Source organism: Nyctibius grandis, chromosome 4 (genome assembly GCF_013368605.1).
Source record: "Nyctibius grandis isolate bNycGra1 chromosome 4, bNycGra1.pri, whole genome shotgun sequence".
Lineage (NCBI taxonomy): Eukaryota > Metazoa > Chordata > Aves > Nyctibiiformes > Nyctibiidae > Nyctibius > Nyctibius grandis.
Window position 1 is genome coordinate 83,800,608 of NC_090661.1, and position 10,035 is coordinate 83,810,642.

Sequence of the window (10,035 nt, forward strand, 5' to 3'; positions counted from 1 at the left end):
ACTGGTAGAGTCCAAGGTCTGAGTGTTAGGGAACAGACCTCTGGTTGTATGGTTTCTAACACAGCTGTTGACACTAAGAAAACTCTTTTTGTTGCCTATTTTCACACTCCTTAAATTGCATTTCAAGGTGCTTCACAAAACCAGCACCGTATGTACAAAGCTGTGACACTTCTCATTTTTGTCAAGGAAACAATTTCGTTTGCGGTTGTGGGTGCTGACACCATTTCAGTTTAGGAATATTGTGAAAATGAGATGAATGTTAGTTTTTCAGTCACATGCAAAATACTTCTTTTCCAGGCATTTTTCACTTTGCTGAGACTTCTCTTTCCTTATAGTTGGTGCAGACTATTGCAGCTATTACAGGGCCACTGTAAATGTATTTCAAATATCTTAATCGCTGGTATTCTACAATAGTTAACCTCAAATAGGCTCTGTAGGCTTAAAGCCAATGGAAATGCGAGTTTTTCCTAGACCACTGCTAACAACTCATATTAATGCTAAACTGTTTAGTGTGCTGTGCAGCGATAGGTTTAGTGGGGACATTGTGCAGTGGCACTTTATATTGCCACCTTTTCAAGATGGGTGTGTCACTGTGTTCTGGGGGAAGGCCTCCCTGGGAATGTCTGAAGGACCTCAGGATCAGGCCTGTCCCCAGATGGCCCTGGCTCCAGGGCTGTCACAGCTACAAGATATCATTGATAAACTGAAGCAGAGGGTCATTCAGCTGCCAGAGCCTAGCAGGAGCTGTGAGACCTTGTCACCCAGCCCACAGGGAGTTTAGATTTCAGCCAAGAGCTGCGGATGCAGGAACAGCAGGGTCTCACAGCTCACTTCCCATCAACTGCTCATGCTGTTGGGGATAAGACTTATCTGTGAGACATTGCTGTGGTTCTTGACTCCCAGTTCCACTGCATTCACAATTGAGTAAGAGCTTCTTACCTTCAGCTTTTCCAGCTGAACTCAGAACACTGATGTTACTTATTTCCTCCTACTCTCAGCATTGAAGTTATTGTCTTATTAAGAAGAAAATGGCCTATGTCAGGAGAACCTCCTGAAATAGGCCTTTTTTTTTCCTTACAAATTTTAATTAAAAAGAAAATCCATATGCTAAGTTGTAATTGAACAGAGGAGCTACATGCTCTCTAATAGGCTTGAAGAGTGCACACAGCCCGTTGCAGTTAATGAATCGGGTGCTCTGTGTCTTGAAAGGCACAGAGGAAGCTTTTTCCTTAAATACATTTTTAAGACCTTGTTTTAGATCCTGGCTCAATAGCAGACTATGGTTATTGAGGCCTAATTGCAAAATCAAAAATATAGGTTACTCTTTTGAAGTCTCTGAAGGAGTGACTGCCTTTTCCAGACACTCAGGATAGTGGGTGAGGTCCTGAGTCTGCATTACTGCATAGAGATCAAATACTTGGGATGCTGATCTGTGAAGAAGTCTGATACTGTGGGAGAGATCCAAGCAGCAACTATCTGCCTCAGGTAGTTGATCCTGTACTGGTAGAATCAGTGGAAGATACGTTCTGGCTGAGGCTCAGCTCCTTAACATAGCAACAACTACTGTGAGGACAACAGGATCCTGAACTCTGGTCCTGCCAAGAAAATGAAGGTGAAAGTGGTTATCTGTAAGGCCTGGCTTTATAAAGCCTCAGATTTCTCACAGGGAGAGTGTTGCTTGGTCGTTCAGCTCAACAGAAAAGGTGGCACAAGACCTCCCTCTTTGCATTGCACTGTGTTTCTATTCCCCTCGTGAGCTGTGCCAAACATCTGCAGGACCAGCCCCACAGATAACTCACCCACTGAGGTAGGGATGCTGCAGCCACTGCAGCACAGCACAAGAACCCCGCTGTCACTACACACCAGGAGGCAACCTCCACCTTTCTGCACAGGCTCCTTTCTGCACAGGCACCCCCATAAGTGTCAGCGAAGGCAGGGGAGGCAAGAGGACAATGCTGTGGCAGCTGGGCTCAGATCCACGGGGCAGTAATCATCAGCCTCGGGCAACCAGGTCATAGGCAATGTGGGATGCTCTGTAGGGCAGTAGGAGGAGCAAAATGGTTATGTTTGCGCTGCAGGGTTTGTTCATGCCTGAATCTGGGGAATCCATCCTTTCCCCTGTAAAGGGAGAGCATGGGGCCCCCATGGGTCTGCTGCAGCTGGGAGAGATGTCTGCCCCTCACTTTGCCAGTCTGTGGCAACCACAGGAGCAGCAAGCCCAGCTTTCCAGGGCTTCTCGCTTCCCACTGACAGGAACGGCCTGGCAGTCCCATCTTTTTTGGGGCAAGGGGTGGCAGTCAGCCTGCCCTGTTGCAGAGCCCTGAACCAGCTCTGGCTGGGATCAGACAAGAACCACAGGCTGCAGTGGTCTCGTGGGTGTCTGGTCAGCAAGCTCCTGTCCCCATTTCTGGCAGAAAGTGCACTCCCTTCACCCTGTGCTGTGATTTTGGCGGTGCCAGTGCTGCTCAGTGTAAAAGAAGTTCTGTCACTGGTGTATGCCTGTGCCTGCATTAGTGTCTTCTCTTACCTGTACATCTCGATGCAGCTGTGTCTTGTTTGTTCCTGTCAACATGCCATCGTGCATATGATGGGTCCTAGAGCATGGCAAGTAATTACTTGTCCCCTAGCTATCGCTTGTGTGTAATTGTCAATTGTGTGTTGAAGCTGGTTGAGAAATAACATAAATACACTTAATGGTAAGTTCATACAGCTTCTCTTTTCAGACGTGTGTTGTTAGGCCTCCCATCAGGAGCTGGCATTATTTAGATGATATATGTCTCATGGGAAAGTAAAGTATTTTTTCCTCGATAGCTGGTGCATGGCTGTGTTTTGTTCCTATTTGCAGACGGTCGCCTTCTGAACTGCTATATCTGGCTGGGGAGCCCCTGTCTTGCAGAAGACAGCTGTGCCTTGAGGTGGTTAAAAATCTTCAGAACGAGGTTTGGAAAAGCATAAGGCGCTCTGAAGAGATATCACCACCATGGTTATTTGTGTTGGCAGTTGCAGTGGCCAGGGTCCAAGCCCCAGTGTGGTAGGTGCTGCGTGTGCTCCAAAGGGGAGGCTGTCTTAAGGTGCTCTCGGATCCATCCAAGGAGGAAGAAAGCAGTGCCCTAACCACAGTGTCAAAGCACAAGTGAGGCACAGAGACATTCATTGATGTGCCCAGGGAGGGGCACGGCAGAGATGTCTGAAAGCAGTCTCAGGACTCTGGTAAGGAGCAGCCCCAACCAGCTGTGGCCACGAGCATGGAAAGCTCCTGTCAGTGTCTCTTCTCTGTGTCTCCAAGAACGTGGTGCATTTGTCTCAACAATGAGCAAGCCTAACTTTTCATGTTTTAAAGGAAAACATAAATCCCCAGATTCCTCCCAAATACAGCCCAGCTTCTGGAGTCGCGTTTAGGTTAGCAGTAGATGTCAGCACCGCTCGGCCCTTTCGCACCTACAGACCCTTCTCTGTTCCGTTTTCAAAGGAGGGCGGTAGGAAATTTCCTGTTTGTTTTACTGAGAGGCAGAAAAATTACTTTCTCAGTGGCAAAAAGAGAGAAGCAGAAGACAGAGTTTCTGAAATGCACTTTATGATACTAGATCCTCCCGTTTGAGTATTTGTTGCAAACTTTGTCTATCTCGGGCAGGTTACAGTTTTTCTCTCTCCAACCTCTAAACAGGGCTAGTATGGGTTTTGCTCATTTTTTGCAGTCTTGTGAAGAGTCCTTAATAAGTGCTAGAATTAGCCTACAGCTGCTGCTAACTGGTCAGCCTTTAGCACAGGAGGTTGTTGGCTGGAGATGGCCCTGCCCCTGCCTCTTTTACAAACACATCCTAGCAGGAGTCACTTTTAAAGAGCAACATCAGGAAACAACTATAAGTGTTCATAGAGCTTACCAGCAACTAGGGAAAAGGGAGGGGAGAAGCCAGCATCATCTGATGAACCAGCTGATTACAAACCCAGATGAAGTGCCATGCCATCCTTTTGCTAGTCACAAAAAGCCCTAATTCAAGGCTTCCAAACCTGAAAGCAAGGAGCCTGGTACTGGGAGAGCAGTAGAAGTAGGAGGACTTTCAGTGGTGCCAGGTCCAGCCCACCTCCTAAGCTCAGAGGCCAAGGGGTATGTTAAAATGCGTATTCCAGGTTTTGGAGAGAGGTGGCAGAATTCCACGCTTGAGGAACTAAGAAGCCTTGCTCATGGCCTGGTTTCAGAGGTGGCAAATGCCAGGCGTAGCTCATTGCCAGCCAGCCATGCTGTGCACATGCCAGGTGCCCAAGCGGGTGGCAGAAGGGTGCCAGCCCCCAGGGCGCGGTGAGCTAGGGCCAAGCCCTGGCCGAGGAGTGCTGAAGGAGGAATGCAAATGCACAGCTGACAAAACAATGTGGATGCTTGGGACAGGTCTCCAGCCTGAGGTCACATCAGGCTTCACTGAGGCATGCCACAGCAAGTTACTAAGAGAGCCTGTGTGCCTGGCAGTGACAGGGGTCTACAGCACAGGATGGCCCAAACCAGCTCTGGATGGTGCTGTATCCTGACCACTGCCGTCCCCAGAAGATACCAGTCATTTCTCTGCTGGCATGCTCATCTCTAGGTGCCAGAAAGCACAACAGCCTAAGAAACAGCCCATCAGTGCAACCTGCAAGGCAGGAGCTTGAAGCCAGCTGTGCTTGTGCTGCCTGAGAAAGGACTGAGAAGCCATCCCAAGTGATCATTTCTGTTGGCTGTGACTACCTGTGGGGTCCTCTGCTGCAAAAACCATCAGAAATAACAGAAAATGGCTAACTCAGACATAGGAAAACTCCACATACATGCAGACATGCACACACATTGCTGTAATGAGTTCTCATGCCTCCTGGGATCTTAGCCTGGTGACCATGGTTTATTTTCATGTGTGCCTTTTCGTACCTTTCAGGAGATGACAAGTGACTCTCATTTACCCTCCATTCAGATATATCTTAGCTTTTCTGTGATGATTCTCTACCCCTCTCTGCCTTTTCCAAATTACTGCCAACTGTCTCCTGCCCTAGGACACTGAGCTGCCCTTCAGTGGTTCCTGGGTAGCTCTGGACAACCTCTGCCCCTTTTGCATGCACTAGTCATCTCCACATAGACAGCAGTTTCCAAACTAGGAGAGAAAAAATAGGTCTGGAGAGGAGCAGAGCAGCACTGTCAAAACAATTGAGATGCCTTGGCCAAGACAAACACCAGGCAGTGGCTCTACTGAAAGAAATAGATAGATATTGAGATGCCCCTGGGATCTGTGGAGCCTAACCAGTTGGGCAAGCTGGAAGGTGAGTACAAAGACCTCTGGCATAAGCAGCTTAGGACTGTGGAGCTTTTTCCTGTGGCATTACTGGGCGAGCTGTGCAATCAAGTGCTTCCTTCTTTTTGTTCTTCCCTTCATCTATGTTACTGCCTTCATCTTTAAGTCAAACATCTAGTCTGGCCTGCTGCTTTGGGTTCTCTTTGATAACACTTGCTACCTGGTGATTCCCTGTCTTTCTGCCTCAGTTTCCCTATTGGTGAACGTGATTTTCCCACAGCCTACATCAGAGTAGGGGCCAGATGAGATTTCTGAGCCTTTGCACTTTGCCTTTTTCTTTCACCTAACATGATTCTCTGCCCTGTGTTGGAAGGACATGGCATAGTAGTTCTCTGTCAAGGTTATATAGCACTGTTAGGCATCTAGGAAGGCAAAAAGGAAGGGGGAAGTTATGGACAAGACAGAGCTAGTTTCGTATCTCTCCTCCAGAATACAATCTGTTTACTGTCACACTATCTCACATTCTGCTGTTGTGCAGTGTCCCTTTGGGGAAGGATACTGCAACTCTGGGTGTACAGTGCCTACTGCAAAAAGTCTGTTCAGGGCTGCCGCAACAAATACTAATGGCAGCAGCTCAGGCCTTGGGAGTCAATAAAAGTTAAACAGTTTTTAGGAATGGCTGGTGGGGCAGCCTGGACTTTGCTCCTGAAGAAGGAGTTGAAATGTCTGTGTAACATCGTGTCTGTCAACATTCATGTCTAGGGAGGGAGCTGACCTCTGGAGGGCTGAGTTGGGACAGATAAAACACTCTTTAATCCTGTTAACCTCCTGCGGTCACTGAGGCCCTCAAAAGGGAAGCAGAACGATGGAGTGCCCATTCCTGACTTGCAAATAGCAGTGCAAACTGTACTTGAGGGAGTCCTGTCCCAGGAGCCTGGGCTGAATGTGGGAGAATCTTGCACTGTGGAACTTGTGTTGCTGCCCCAGCTTAGCTTAGTGCTGCTTCTTAGTCTGCAGTCCCAGGCTTTGTCCTAAAGGTGTAAGAACATGGGGCAGTCACGACCTGTGTCTCTCCAGATCTGCTTTGTGAGAGAGGACATGGGGGCTTCCTTTCTTCTTAGCAGGGACACAAAGCTTACCTCCCTAATACCTGCTATATAGCTTGGCTAAGATGTATCCCTGGTCTAGGTCTCTTTTCCCAGCTTTCTCATCAGACTTCATGGTATCTGCTCCCTCTGCTTGTGTTATCTCCCTCTCTTAATCTATCTAGACTGTGAGGGAAAGGAGTGTCTCTCTGTATTTTTATTGTCTGATTACTTGCTTTACCCAGATAACACCCCTGTGGAGTTCTATTCAGTAATAGTTTAGCTATTTGTGATTTCTGTCAGAGTCAAGCCCATGATATCTCAGTGTAGCACACTAGTTAAATACTGACTTCCTTTACTGTTAGATTTGCTTGAATCCTTTCTTATCTTTAACCAGTTAAGGATTTAGTGCTACTATGAATTCAGGTAATGGACTAAATGATTAACAAAACTTGACAAAGTCAGAGTTCTTCTACATGATCTACAAGTCTTGCAAAAGCCAACTTCCCCAAGGCAAGCAGCACTTTAACCAAGTAAGGGAGGCCAGTCAGCACTAGCTTTGACATGATGAGCAATCAGGGGGGAAAAGGCAAGATGAGATGGGTTTTTTTGTGCCTAGGGTGGTGAATTTGTAGAAGCAGCAGATTCAGCACATGTGTACACATCTGTACAGAGTAGGTCTTTTAGAATGGTTTGCTGGAGCTTTTGGAGAAGAAGAGCTAGGAAATATCTCTCATGCACCATGTCTGATATTGCTGTCTTCTGCACTGATCTCAGAGCTGCTTTTGTACAGAGGGAAGCGGGATCTGCTTCTTGCTGCATTCAGTAGAGAGGGCAATAGTACTCATCAGCATGCAGTTCCTCCTGCACGTATTTCTCCTGCACTCTCTTGCTGGCTCAAGTCCCTGAAATATTTTACGAGCTTTATGGAATTCAGCATTAGGCAGGATTAAAAAACAACCTGGAACCTCAGGGCAATGAAAACAGCATCCTAAAGAAAGCAGTGGAGGAACAGATCTGAAAATTTTGTGTCTGGCAATTCTGCTAGACAAAGCCATGTCTGACCTGATCAAGTGGTGGCAAGTCTTGGCCCATGTGGAAAGCTGGACTAGGGGGAACCCTCAGCACCCCCCTCAAACAGATGTTTTTGTGATGCTGTGGCTCAGGCTGCAGGAAGATGGGAAGAAGAGACCAGAACCTTCAGCAGAGAGTGGAACTCATAGTTCTGAGTAACTTCTCATCCACTCTGTGTGCCGGGGCACATGCAGGACATGTCTAGTGTGACCAGAACGTGTAGGAAAGGAGCAATGTTCAAATCAGCTGCAAACAAGAATGATGCTTTTCAGCAGGACTCCTCAAAGCCTGACTTTCTGCTAGGTCCCTTCCCCCATTCCCAGGACAGGATCATGGTCTCTCCTGCTCTTGCGACCCTGTAATGGCAGACAGATCAGAGGCTCAAGGCAACAGGGGCTAAGGAGCAAAAGCAAAGACCTCAAACCTGTGCTAAAACCTGCATGAGATCTGAAACACGACCCAGGTTGCTCTTGCCTTGCTATCACAGTGTATCACGGCAAGGCCTGTAGCATTATCTGTTTAACATCACTTTGTAGCTTGGTGCTTGCTAGAGCTTTATGCTGGGCTAATGTCTTTCTGTAAAGACCACATCTGTTAATCAGAAGCAAAGGCCAACGGTTTAAAAGGCAAATGCCCCTCTCTGTGGAGGTGCAGCAGAAAGCAGTGCTGGCAGCCACTCACAGAGCGGTGCAGTGAGAGAAAAATACCATGTGTAACATCAGGCTCTCCTCAGGCTTGTTACGAGTATCCGTCTTAGATAAACACACCCTTGGCCACTGTTTTCTGCCCCTGTACTGGCAGAAATCTATCTCAGCAATAGTATGAGCTAGATCAACTGGATCAGTAAAACGATACAGTTGAAAAATACTCCCAGATGGGGTAGGAGATGGAACAGGCTGAGGAACAAAAGGCCATTGAAGAAGCACAGAAGACTGTTGCTTCAAGAATGAGCTAGAGGAAAGCCAGAGGCTCCAGCCAGATGCTGTAGTTGGCAGATGTGGCTCCTCCCCCTATCTCCGGTCTCTTGTCTATTTCTATGCCATTGGGATGTGCTTAGGCACAGGGCAGAGAAGCGGTTTTTCCATTCCATGTAGTGTGGGAGGAGCAAAGTTTTTTCCCAAAATTGCCAGCATGAAGGCATCCATCACCTCTGTCTGAGGAGCAGCTGAGCAACTGAAACCAACCGTCACGAGTAACCTGAACCTCTACCTGAACCTCTAATCGTGCTCCTAAAGTGAATGCTTGTCCTGCGCCACTGTGCAGGCACTATGCGGAGCAGCAAGTTCACGACTCAGAAAATGCTCACCTCTGCTCCCAAGCACACAGACTTTTTTTTCTTACTGTCCCAGTCACATGACGGGAAGGTTGCCACTGCAGCACGTTGAGGGGTAGTGAGTATTCAGGTTTGAAATATTCTTGGAGACAGAGAGATGTGCGTGCTTGGTGAAACACTAGAGCAAAAGTCTTCAATGTAGGCAGATTTTTCTCAAAAAAGGAAGTTAAATCACAAATGAAACATGAACTCAAGTCCACTTCTGACCTGTAGAGTGACTGAAGATAACATCCTTATTCAGCAAGCCTGATCCTTGGGTGTACCAGTGGCAAAACCTGCTCTCCTGACAGATCTCTAAGTCGATTTCAATACTCTCATAATCCCACCTGCTCTGGACTGTTGTCAGCCCTGTAGAGTAATGCAGCTGCATGAGATGTGTCTTCTGTCTAGTGCATCAACATACCTGGAGGGAGGCAGGTGTTGGAAAAGGGATAGGTGAACCTTTGGACTTTTTATTACTGCTATTGATAGGGTAGCTAGAGGTATGCTTTGGCTTAGCTGAGCCTTAAATTGATCTAGCAAGAGGTGTTGTTAGAAAAAAGCAATGTGTACAGAACTGCAGAGGGTAGTCAAACTGGAGGCAATTAATATGGTGACTTGACAGCACTTATATAAATCATATTTATAAACCATAGAAGTGGTCCTTTCCTGCATTCACAACACTAAGGAGTCTGGGGAGAGCAAGCCTATTTATAAAGACAATAGTGCTTGGGAACAGGAGGCCAAGGAGAAACCTTGACAACAAAGGAAATCTGATCTTCCTGCTTTCACATATTCTCCTAGCTGGGAACACATGGTGGTGCAGAGAGGCAGCCCGATGGACAACAGGTAACCCCAGTGGGCTGCCGTGGCCCCCTTGGCCCCAGCGGGGAAACACCTGAGGAGCACACAGCCTGTGAAGGTGTGAGATCAGTGCGGCAGTGTCACCCTTGGAGTGCCTCCCAGGACTGCCTCTGGCCCCAGCTGGACTGGAACCATTCTCTGGGTGTGATGGCCTTTCCAGAAGGTGGGAGGGAGGCAGAGAGATTGGGTGCTGCCTCCCACCCCCCAACTGTACCCTTCTGTGCCAGGGATGTGCAGGGGCCGCGGCCAATTTACTGGGCGTCTCATTCATGCCCGATGCGCCCGTTCCCCCCTTCCGCGGTTTCCAACAAGAGAACGATGCTGCTTCCCCGCCTCGTCCTCCTCTCCCCGCCCCGGGAGGGCGGGGTGACAGCGCGGGGCAGCCCTCGGCATCCCGGCGCAGTGGGGCTCCACCGCCCCGGACCCAGCGCCGCCGGCCGGGGAACCGGCT